This window comes from Tachyglossus aculeatus, chromosome 2, assembly GCF_015852505.1.
Source record: "Tachyglossus aculeatus isolate mTacAcu1 chromosome 2, mTacAcu1.pri, whole genome shotgun sequence".
NCBI lineage: Eukaryota > Metazoa > Chordata > Mammalia > Monotremata > Tachyglossidae > Tachyglossus > Tachyglossus aculeatus.
Genome location: NC_052067.1, coordinates 65,854,009 through 65,866,620, shown reverse-complemented (window position 1 = coordinate 65,866,620; position 12,612 = coordinate 65,854,009).

Below are 12,612 nucleotides of genomic sequence, written 5' to 3'. Positions count from 1 at the left end.
CACTTAGTACAGTGCTCTGCACACAGTAAGCGCTCAATAAATATGATTGATTGATTGATTGGGCACTCAGTTGCTGCTGGTTGACCCCAGAAAGTCCTATTGACCCTGTAAAATTTGCCTAGCTCCCCCAACTTCCAGAACTGCTACTTTGAATTAGGCTTAGAGATCACAGCAACAAATGAACTTGCATTTTCCCATACATTACACCGCAAACCACGCATAAAAAGGAAAGGAACAGAAAGGCAACTTGCTGAGTTTCTTTTAGGCCCGGGGCTAGAGAGGCCCAGGTATGTGGAGCGAATGTAACCAGGGCTGGTCTAACCTGCTCGTGGGAAGGGGGCAGACGTGGGATGATCTTTCATTCTCAACCCTTCCCTCTGGTGCGGGGGGTGGGGATGGAGGGGAAAGGGGGGTTGGGGGTGTGTGAACCCTGCACAATTCTCCAACTCCAGGACCTGCTGATTCTCACCTAGGGGAAGGGCAAGTCTCTCTCTGAAGGTTGTACTTCTAGTTATACTACTAATAGTCCAGTGCTCTGCACACAGTAAGCGCTCAATAAATATGATTGAATGAATGAATAATAATAATAATGGTGGTATTTGGTAAGTGCTTATTATCTTCCAGGCACTGTTCGAAGCGCTGGGGTAGGTACAAGGTAATCTGGTTGGACACAGTCCCTGTCCCACATGGGGCTCGCAGTCTTAATCCCCATTTTACAGATGAGGGAACTGAGGCCCAGGGAAGGGACTTGCCCAAGGTCACACAGCAGACAAGTGGCAGCGGCGGGATTAGAACCCATGACCTTCTGACTCCCAGGCCCCAGCTCCATCCATTAGGCTACCCTGCTGCTCTGTAGTTATGGGCATCCAGTCACTAAACATTGCCCTTCTAGACTGTGAGCCCGTTGTTGGGTAGGGATCGTCTCTGTACGTTGCCAACTTGGACTTTCCAAGCACTTAGTACAGTGCTCTCTGCACACAGTAAGCGCTCAATAAATACGATTCCTGCCTTCAAGACATCTCTACTTGGATGTCCTATCATCACCTCAAACTTAACATGTCCAAAACAGAGCTCCTTATCTTCCTACCCACACCCTGTCCTCTCCCTGACTTTCCCATCACTGTAGAGGGTACCACCATCCTTCCCGTCTCACAGGCCCATAACCTTGCTGTTCTCCTTGACTCCTCTCGTCCCCCCACCCCCCGCCCTAACCCCTTCCCCTTCCCCACGGCACTTGTATATATTTGTACATATTTATTTTATTTGTACATATTTATTCCTCTATTTATTTTACTAATGATGTGTATATAGCTATAATTCTATTTATTCTGATGGTATTGACGCCTGTCTACTTGTTTTGTTCTGTTGTCTGTCTCCCCCTTCTAGACTGTGAGCCCGTTGTTGGGTAGGGACCGTCTCTATATGTTGATGATTTGTACTATCCAAGTGCTTAGTACAGTGCTCTGCACACAGTAAGCGCTCAATAAATATGATTGAATAAATGAATGAATAAATACCATTGAATGAATGAATATGAATGAATGAATGAATGAATGAATGAATGAATGAATGAAAGAAAGAAAACTAACAGGCAGAGAATCACTACAGAGAATAATACCAATGCCACAAAGATGGAAGCTCTTTCACACTACGGCTGCTAGAAATCACATCTCCCAAGAAACCTAAGGACTGTGCTTCCTAAAACACCTATAAGAGCTCCTGTCTCTACTGTGTAAAGCATTTAACCATTAGGTTTACAATCAAACCCTTTCACACACATTCCCTAATAGAGAAGGGCTGCATAAGTCATTCTTTGCTACTGAACAAAACAATCAATCAATCAATCAATCGTATTTATTGAGCGCTTACTATGTGCAGAGCACTGTACTAAGCGCTTGGGAAGTACAAATTGGCATCACATAGAGACAGTCCCTACCCAACAGTGGGCTCACAGTCTAAAAGGGGGAGACAGAGAACAGAACCAAACATACCAACAAAATAAAATAAGTAGGATAGAAATGTACAAGTAAAATAAATAAATAAATAGAGTAATAAATATGTACAACCATATATACATATATACAGGTGCTGTGGGGAAGGGAAGGAGGTAAGATGGGGGGATGGAGAGGGGGACGAGGGGGAGAGGAAAGAAGGGGCTCAGTCTGGGAAGGCCTCCTGGAGGAGGTGAGCTCTCAGCAGGGCCTTGAAGGGAGGAAGAGAGCTAGCTTGGCGGATGGGCAGAGGGAGGGCATTCCAGGCCCGGGGGATGACGTGGGCCGGGGGTCGATGGCGGGACAGGCGAGAGCGAGGTACAGTGAGGAGATTAGTGGTGGAGGAGCGGAGGGTGCGGGCTGGGCAGTAGAAGGAGAGAAGGGAGGTGAGGTAGGAGGGGGCGAGGTGATGGAGAGCCTTGAAGCCCAGGGTGAGGAGTTTCTGCTTGATGCGCAGATTGATCGGTAGCCATTGGAGGTTTTTGAGGAGGGGAGTAATATGTCCAGAGCGTTTCTGGACAAAAATAATCCGGGAAGCAGCATGAAGTATGGATTGAAGTGGAGAGAGACACGAGGATGGGAGATCAGAGAGAAGGCTAGTGCAGTAGTCCAGACGGGATAGGATGAGAGCTTGAATGAGCAGGGTAGCGGTTTGGATGGAGAGGAAAGGGCGGATCTTGGCAATGTTGCGGAGCTGAGACCGGCAGGTTTTGGTGACGGCTTGGATGTGAGGGGTGAATGAGAGAGCGGAGTCGAGGAAGATTGGCAGATTGAAAACTGATCACACTGCCACATATGTCCTTCTAAAAAGACAAAGTTCATTTGATTTTCCAAAAGTTCATTTTCTTCCCCTTAGGAAGTAACTCCAGGATATTTTATCAGTAAGATGCGCTATCCCCTAAGCGCTCTGTGGGGTATGAGTCAGAGGTCATGGGTTCAAATCCTGGCTCTGCCAATTGTCAGCTGTGCGACTTTGGGCAAGTCACTTCACTTCTCTGGGCCTCAGTTACCTCATCTGTAAAATGGGGATTAAGACTGTGAGCCCCATGAGGGACAACCTGATCACCTTGTAACCTCCCCAGCGCTTAGAACAGTGCTTTGCACACAGTAAGTGCTTAATAAATGCCATTATTATTATTATGAGAAATGTGGCCTTACACCCACAGGAGAAAGTTACTTCAATCAATCAGAGGTATTTATTGAATGCTTACTTAGAGAAGCAGCGTGGCTCAGTGGAAAGGGCACAGGCTTTGGAGTCAGAGGTCATGGGTTCCAATCCCGGCTCCACCACAAGTCTGCTGCGTGGCGTTGGGCAAGTCACTTCACTTCTCTGAGCCTCAGTTACCTCATCTGTAAAAATGGGAATTAAGACTGTGAGCCCCACATTGGACAACTTGATCAAATTGTATCCCTCCCCAGTGCTTAGAACAGTGCTTTGCACATAGTAAGCGCTTAAAAAATGCCATTATTGTTATTATTATTATTATGTGCAGAACACTGTACTAAGTTCTTGAGAGTGTACAATATAACAGAGTTGGGAGACATGTCCCCTGTTCACAAGGAAAATAATTCCTCTGTGTGAGATCAGTAATGGAAATGCAAAGGCATAAGTGATCCTAGCTAGGGACTCTGAAACCAAGTAGTTGCCAGAAACACACAATGACATTGCTGCAACTCCAGATTTCAATTCGATCCAATTATATTTACTGAGTGCCTACAGTGTGCAAAGCACTGTACTAAGTGCTTGGAAGAATACACTATAAGAACTGACACATTCCTCACCCACAGTAAGTTCACAGTCTAGAGGGGGAGGCACACATTAAAACACATAAATACAGATATCTACAAATATATTTCAACAAGAAGCAGTAAATCCTTGGTCACATCATAACAATAATATTAATAATGGCATTTGTTAAGCGCTTACTATGTGCCTAAGCACTGGGGTGGATAGAAGCAAATTGGGTCGGACGGAGTGTCTGTCCCACATGGGGCTCACAGTTTCAATCCCCATTTTACAGAGAAGTGAGGTGACTTACCCAAGGCCACACAGCAGACGAATGGTGGAGCCAGGACTGGAACCCATGAACGTCTCTTTCCTAGGCCCATGTTCTATGCTGCTTCCCCCTTAACAATTACGGTACTTGTTAAGCACCTACTATATGGCAGATACAAGCAAATTGGGTTGGACAGTACCTGGTTAAGAAATACCACAAAAAGGTCATTTAACTTCTCTATTCCTCAGTTACCTCATCTGTAAATGGAGATTAAGACTATGAGCCCCATGTGGGACATGGACTGTATCCAATTCATTCATTCATTCATTCAATCGTATTTATTGAGCGCTTACTGTGTGCAGAGCACTGTACTAAGCGCTTGGGAAGTACAAGTTGGCAACATATAGAGACGGTCCCTACACAACAGTGGGCTCACAGTCTAGAATCCAATCTGATTAGTTTATATCTATTCTGTGTTTAGTACAGTGCCTGCCACATAGTAAACACTTAAACACCATAAAAGAAGACATTATAAGAATTAGATAGGGGAAATCATAGAATATAATAATATGTACATATCAATCAATCATATTTATTGAGCACTTACTGTATGCAGAGCACTGTACTAAGCGCTTGGGAAGTACAAGCTGGCAACATATAGAGACAGTCCCTACCCAACAGTGGGCTCAGTCTAGAAGGGGGAGACAGAGAACAAAACCAAACATATTAACAAAATAAAATAAATAGAATAGATATGTACAAGCAAAATAAATAGAGTAATAAATATGTACAAACATATATACATATATACAGGTGCTGTGGGGAAGGGAAGGAGGTAAGACGGGGGATAGAGGGGGGGACAACGGGGAGAGGAAGGAGGGGGCTCAGTCTGGGAAGGCCTCCTGGAGGAGGTGCGCATATATTCATTCATTCATTCATATTTATTGAGCGCTTACTGTGTGCAGAGCACTGTACTAAGCTCTTGGGAAGTACAAGTTGGCAACACATAGAGACGGTCCCTACCCAACAGTGGGCTATATATGTGCACAATTCTATGGCATGGCATTCTCCCAAGCATTTAGTACAGTGCTCTGCACATGGTAAGTACTGAATAAATGCCACAGATTAATAGGCCCTATGGGGCTGGGTTGAATATCAAGATGGGATACCCAGCCAAGTGCAGAGTAGGCGCAGAGCTGGGGGCTGATATGAGAAATGAGTGTAAGCCCGTTGTTGGGTAAGGGCCATCTCTATCTGTTGCCGAATTGTACTTTCCAAGCGCTTAGTACAGTGCTCTGCACACAGTAAGCGCTCAATGAATACAACTGAATGAATAGTCCATTAAAATCCTCCTTCCCCAAGCCCTAGAAGGCTTGCAGATTTTCCCAGGCATGACAGGTGGAGGCAAGCCCTGGCCAAGGTGAGCCGATCGTCATTAAGGCTGCTCTATTCCCTTAAGTGCTTCCCTAAGTGCACGATTATTCCATGTTTATTCCAACGGGGCTCTACTGGGAGCCAGGAGGGGGAAATGCAAGGCGGAAATTTACTTCCCCAACTGTCAATCATAATAATAATGATAATAATGTTGGTATTTGTTAAGCACTAAAGAAGCAGCGTGGCTCAGTGGAAAGAGCCCGGGCTTGGGAGTCAGAGGTCATGGGTTCTAATCCCGGCTCCCCCACATGTCTGCTGTGTGACCTTGGGCAAGTCACTTCACTTCTCTGAGCCTCAGCTGTCTCATCTGTAAAATGGGGATGAAGGCTGTGAGCCCCACGTGGGACAACCTGATCACCTTGTATTCCCCCAGTACTTTGCACATAATAAGCACTTAAGTGCCATCATTATTATTATTATGTGCCAAGCACTGTTCTAAGCACTGGGGTAGATACAAGGTGATCAGGTTGTCCCATGTGGGGCTCACAGTCTTCATCCCCATTTTACAGATGAGGTCACTGAGGCACTGAGACGTTAAGTGGCTTGCCCAAGGTTACAGAGCAGACAAGTGCAGCGTGGCTCAGTGGAAAGAGCACAGGCTTGGGAGTCAGAGGTCATGGGTTCGAATCCCAGCTCTGCCACTTGCCAGCTGTGTGACCTTGGGCAAGCCACTTAGCTTCTCTGGGCCTCAGTGACCTCGTCTGTAAAATGGGGATTAAGACTGTAAGCCCCACGTGGGACAACCTGATTACCTTGTATCCTCCAAGCGCTTAAAACAGTGCTTTGCACATAGCAAGCACTTAACGAATTCATTCATTTATTCAATTGCATTTATTGAGCGCTTACTGCGTGCAGAGCACTGTACTAAGCGCTTGGGAAGTACAAGTTGACAACATACAAAAACGGTCCCTACCCAACAATGGGCTCACAGTCTAGAAGGGGGAGACAGACAACAAAACATGTAGACAAGGGTCAAAGTCGTCAGAACAAACAATTAAAGCTACTAATAGAATTAAAGCTATAATTAAATTCAATTAAATATGATGAAAGCTATAATACAGAGAAGCAGCATGGCTCCGTGGAAAGAGCACGGGCTTTGGAGTCAGAGGTCATGGGTTCAAACCCCGGCTCCACTTGTCATCTGGGTGACTTTGGGTAAGTCACTTCACTTCTCTGAGCCTCAGTGACCTCATCTGTAAAATGGGGATGAAGACTGTGAGCCCCCCGTCGGACAACCTGATCGCCTTGTAACGTCCCCAGTGCTTAGAACTGTGCTTTGCACACAGTAAGTGCTTAATAAATGCCACCATTATTATTATAGAATTAAAGCTATAATTCAATTAAATATAATTAAAGCTATAATACAGAGAAGCAGCATGGCTCAGTGGGAATAGCATGGGCTTTGGAGTCTGAGGTCATGGGTTCAAATTCCGACTCCACCACTTGTCAGGTGGGTGACTTTTGGTAAGTCACTTCACTTCTCTGGGCCTCAGTGACCTCATCTGCAAAATGGGGATGAAGACTGCGAGCCCCCTGGGGGACAACCTGATCACCTTGTAACCTCCCCAGCGCTTAGAACAGTGTTATGCACATGGTAAGTGCTTAATAAATTTTATTTTGTTAAAATGTTTTGTTTTGTCATCTGTCTCCCCCTTCTAGACTATGAGCCCACTGTTGGGTAGGGACCGTCTCTATCTGTTGCCAACTTGTACTTTCCAAGCGCTTAGTACAGTGCTCTGCACACAGTAAGCACTCAAACAAGATTGAATGAATGAATGAATGCCACCATTATTATAATAGAATTAAAGCTAAGGGGCGGCCTAAGTGGCGGGCTTCACAGACTGAGCCCCCTCCTTCCTCTCTTTCCTCCCTCTCTCCATCTCCCCCGCCTCACCTCCTTCCCCTCCCCACAGCACCTGTATATATGTATATATGTTTATACGTATTTATTACTCTATTTATTTTATTTGTACATATTTATTCTATTTATAGAATAGAATAGAGGCGCAGAGAGCCGTGCGATGGCTCAGTGGCAAGAGCCAACGGCTTGGGAGTCCGAGATCATGGGTTCTAATCCCACCTCCGCCACTTAGCTTTAATTCTATTATAGCTTTAATTCTATTATAATAATGATGGCATTCATTCAATAGTATTTATTGAGCGCTTACTGTGTGCAGAGCACTGTACTAAGTGCTTACTGTGAGGCTCACGTCTCTATATGTTGCCAGCTTGGACTTCCCAAATGCTTAGTACAGTGCTCTGCACACAGTAAGCACTTAGTACAGGGCTCTGCACACAGTAAGCTCTCAATAAATACGATTGAATGAATAGGGACCGTCTCTATATGTTGCCCACTTGGACTTCCCAAGCGCTTAGTACAGTGCTCTGCACACAGTAAGCACTTAGTACAGTGCTCTGCACACAGTAAGTGCTCAATAAATACGATTGAATGAATAGGGACCGACTCTATATGTTGCCAACCTGGACTTCCCAAGCACTTAGTACAGTGCTCTGCACACAGTAAGCACTTAGTACAGTGCTCTGCACACAGTAAGTGCTCAATAAATACGATTGAATGAATAGGGACCGACTCTACATGTTGCCAACCTGTACTTCCCAAGCACTTAGTACAGTGCTCTGCATACAGGAAGCGCTCAATAAATATGATTGAATGAATAAATGAATATATATCCTGTATATATGTTTGTACATATTTATTACTCTATTTATTTATTTTACTTGTACATATCTATTCTATTTATTTTAGTTTGTTAATATGTTTGGTTTTGTCCTCTGTCTCTCCCTTCTAGACTGTGAGCCCACTGTTGGGTAGGGACTGTCTCCACATGTTGCCAACTTGTACTTCCCAAGCGCTTAGTACAGTGCTTTGCACACAGTAAGCGCTCAATACAATTGATTGACTGATTGATTGATCATTATTATAATAGAATTAAAGCTATAATAGAATTAAATGCTGAGTGGCGGAGGTGGGATTCGAACCTGTGACATTGGACGCCCAAGCCGTTGCTCTCACCCATCGCAAGGGGCTCTCTGCGCCTGCGCAGCTCACATGTTAACGACCGTTCAAGCTCGAATACCTCCACCCGGCAGGTGCACGCCGGCACCGTATTTATAGGGCTCTATTTTAATCGCGCTCTCTGATTGGTCGGGTATTCCCCCCTAACCCCGCCCATCAGAGGGCGTGGCTATAAATCTGGCCAGCGATTGGACAACAGGGGTGATTGACGTGGATGTGGGCGTGGCTACGATGCCGCGCGGGCGGGGGCGTGGCCAGGCTGGTCACGAGGGCCTAGGAAAGCGGTTCATTCATTCATTCAATCGCCTTCATCAATCAATCATTCAATCATATTTATTGAGCCCTTACTGTGTGCAGAGCACTGGACTGAGCGCTTGGGAAGTACAAGGTGGCAACATATAGAGACGGTCCCTACCCAACAGTGGGCTCACAGTCTAGAAGGGGGAGACAGAGAACAAAACAAAACATATTAACAAAATAAAATGAATAGAATATTCATTCATTCATTCAATCGTATTTATTGAGCGCTTACTGTGTGCAGAGCACTGTACTGAGCGCTTGGGAAGTACAAGTCGGCAACATATAGAGATGGTCCCTACCCAACAGTGGGCTCACAGTCTAGAAGGGGGAGACAGAGAACAAAACAAAACATATTAACAAAATAAAATGAATAGAATATTCATTCATTCATTCAATCGTATTTATTGAGCGCTTACGGTGTGCAGAGCACTGGACTGATCGCTTGGGAAGTACAAGTTGGCAACATATAGAGACGGTCCCTACCCAACAGTGGGCTCACAGTCTAGAAGGGGGAGACAGAGAACAGAACAAAACATATTAACAAAATAAAATGAATAGAATATTCGTTCATTCATTCATTCAATCGTATTTATTGAGCGCTTACTGTGTGCAGAGCACTGTACTGAGCGCTTGGGAAGTACATGTTGGCAACGTATAGAGACGGTCCCTACCCAACAGTGGGCTCACAGTCTAGATGGGGGAAACAGAGAACAAAACATAACATATTAACAAAATAAAATGAATAGAATAGATACGTACAAGTAAAAAACTAAATGAATAGAGTAATAAATATGTACAAACATATATACATATATACAGGTGCTGTGGGGAAGGGAAGGAGGTAAGGCGGGGGGGTGGAAAGGGAGAGGAGGGGGAGAGGAAGGAGGGGGCTCAGTCTTCATTCATTCAATCGTATTTATTGAGCGCTGTGTGCGGAGCACTGTAGTAAGCGCTTGGAAAGTGCAGTTCAGCAACAGATGGAGACAATCCCTACCCAACAATGGGCTCACAATTTAGAAGGAGGAAACAGACAACAGAACAAAAGAGATTCATTCATTCATTCATTCATTCAATCGTATTTATTGAGCACGCTGTAGTAAGCACTTGGAGAGTACAGTTCAGCAACAGATGGAGACAATCCCTACCCAACAATGGGCTCACAGTTTAGAAGGAGGAGACAGACAACAGAGACTGTGAGCCCGCTGTTGGTAGGGACCATCTCTATATGTTGCCAACTTGGACTTCCCAAGCGCTTAGTACAGTGCTCTGCACACAGTAAGCGCTCAATAAATACGATTGAATGAATGAATGAATGAACAAAAGAGATTAATTCATTCATTCAATCATACTTATTGAGTGCTATGTGCAGAGCACTGTAGTAAGAGCTTGGAAAGTACAGTTCAGCAACAGATGGAGACAATCCCTACGCAACAATGGCCTCGCAGTTTAGAAGGAGGAGACAGATAATGGAACAAAAGAGATTCATTCATTCGTTCAATCGTATTTATTGAGTGCTGTGTGCAGACCACTGTAGTAAGCGTTTGGAAAGCACAGTTCAGCAACAGATGGAGACAATCCCTACCCAACAATGGGCTCACAGTTTAGAAGGAGGAGACAGACAACAGAACAAAATAAATTTATCCATTCATTCAATTGTATTTAGTGAGCGCTGTGTGCAGAGCACTGTAGTAAGCTTGGAAAGTACAGTTCAGCAACAGATGGAGACAATCCCTACGCAACAATGGCCTCACAGTTTAGAAGGAGGAGACAGACAATGGAACAAAAGAGATTCATTCATTCATTCAATCGTATTTATTGAGCACTGTGTGCAGAGCACTGTAGTAAGTGCTTGGAAAGTACAATTCAGCAACAGATGGAGACAATCCCTACCCAACAATGGGCTCACAGTTTAGAAGAAGGAGACAGACAATGGAACAAAAGAGATTCATTCATTCATTCAATCGTATTTATTGAGCACACTGTAGTAAGCGCTTGGAAAGTACAGTTCAGCAACAGATGGAGACAATCCCTACCCAACAATGGGCTCACAGTTTAGAAGGAGGAGACAGACAACGGAACAAAAGAGATTCATTCATTCATTCAATCGTATTTATTGACAGCATTGTAGTAAGTGCTTGGAAAGTACAGTTCAGCAACAGATGGAGACAATCCCTACCGAACAATGGGCTCACAGTTTAGAAGAAGGAGACAGACAATGGAACAAAAGAGATTCATTCATTCATTCAATCGTATTTATTGAGCACACTGTAGTAAGCGCTTGGAAAGTACAGTTCAGCAACAGAGACAGTCCCTACCCAACAGTGGGCTCACAGTCTAGAAGGGGGAGACAGACAACAGAACAAAACAAGTAGACATCAGTACCATCAAAACAGGCGATAATACCATTAAAGAGTGCTTACTGTGTGCAGAGCACTGTACTAAGCACTTGGGAAGTACAGTTCGGCAATAGATAGAGATGATCCCTACCCAACAATGGGCTCACAGCACACAATGGGCTCTGGGCAGATGGGAGATTATTGAGAGCTTATTCTGTACAATACAACAGAATTAGTAGATGGAAATGTAATAATAATAGCAATTATTATAATTATGGTATTTGTTAAGGGCCTACATGTGCTAGGCACTGTACTAAGCGCTGGAGTGGGTACAAGCAAATCATGTTGTACACCTTATTCCACGTGGTAGCAGTCTCAATTTCCATTTTACAGCTGAGGTAACTGAGGCTGAGAGAAGTTAAGTGACTTGCCAAAGGTCACACAGCAGAAACGTGGCGGAGCCAGAATTAGAACCCAACACCTTCTGACTGGTATTTATTGTGTATTTACTATGTACCAAGCACTGTATTAAGTGCTTGGGAGAGTACAGTGGGGGAGATGTCTCCAGCAACAACCCATAACAATTTTTCTCATGTTAACTATAGTTCCTACAGTTCCTTAAACTCTCCAGCGAGTGCCAGGTCTCGTAAACTGAGATTAGAAGCCAAATGTCCGTATTAATAATCATGTTCTCCTCTGCTGTTATCTACTGATCTGCTGAGCCTTCTCTGCTTATGAATCTCATGTGAAAATGATCTGTACCAGCACAGCAGAAGAAAAAGAAACTCCAGACTTTCCAAGGGAAAAATAAAACAAGTCCTCCTAGAGGCATTTTATATAGCAATTTCCATGTTCACTTTTACAAGAATTCAGAGGAGCCTTTCATTTCTACTTTGATTTTTCTGGAGTGGATGATTTTTTTTTCATTCTTCAGAGGGTTAGAAAAGGACTTAAGCATGCTAATCAAGAATTGAGTTGTCAAGGGGGTGGTTATTACAATCAAAATGCAAATTTTGCAAGGAATAATATGTGCCATATGTCTTCCTAGCAGACACTTCCATTTGAGAGAAGTTCAGAGGTGAATGTTAGAAGGAGAGATAGGGTGACCAGAGACAGATGGGTGTGTTCTCTCTCTTTTTTGCTTTGTCTTTTTCTTTATACCTCTCTTTTTCTCTTTCCTTCTGTTTCTTTTTCCTTCGCTTTCTTTCTGTCTCTTTTTCTTTTTGTCTCTCTCTTTCCCCTCCCCTTCCCCAGGCCCAGCCCAAGTCAGTGTATGGTTCCACATTAACATCTTTTTTTTAATGGAAATCTGGTTACAGCAAACATCAAAGGGTAGCTGCAGCTGCAGATTCAATATGCAGAATGCCCGACAGGAAGATTATATTGAAATTCACTGAATTAAAAAAAAAATCAGAGTAGGTTGGCAACTCGGGGATCCTTATCTGTGTTTCGGAGCTGGACTTGTTCCCAGAGAGATCCTCAGCCAAGGGGCACACAAAACAGCAGTAGAGGCAGGA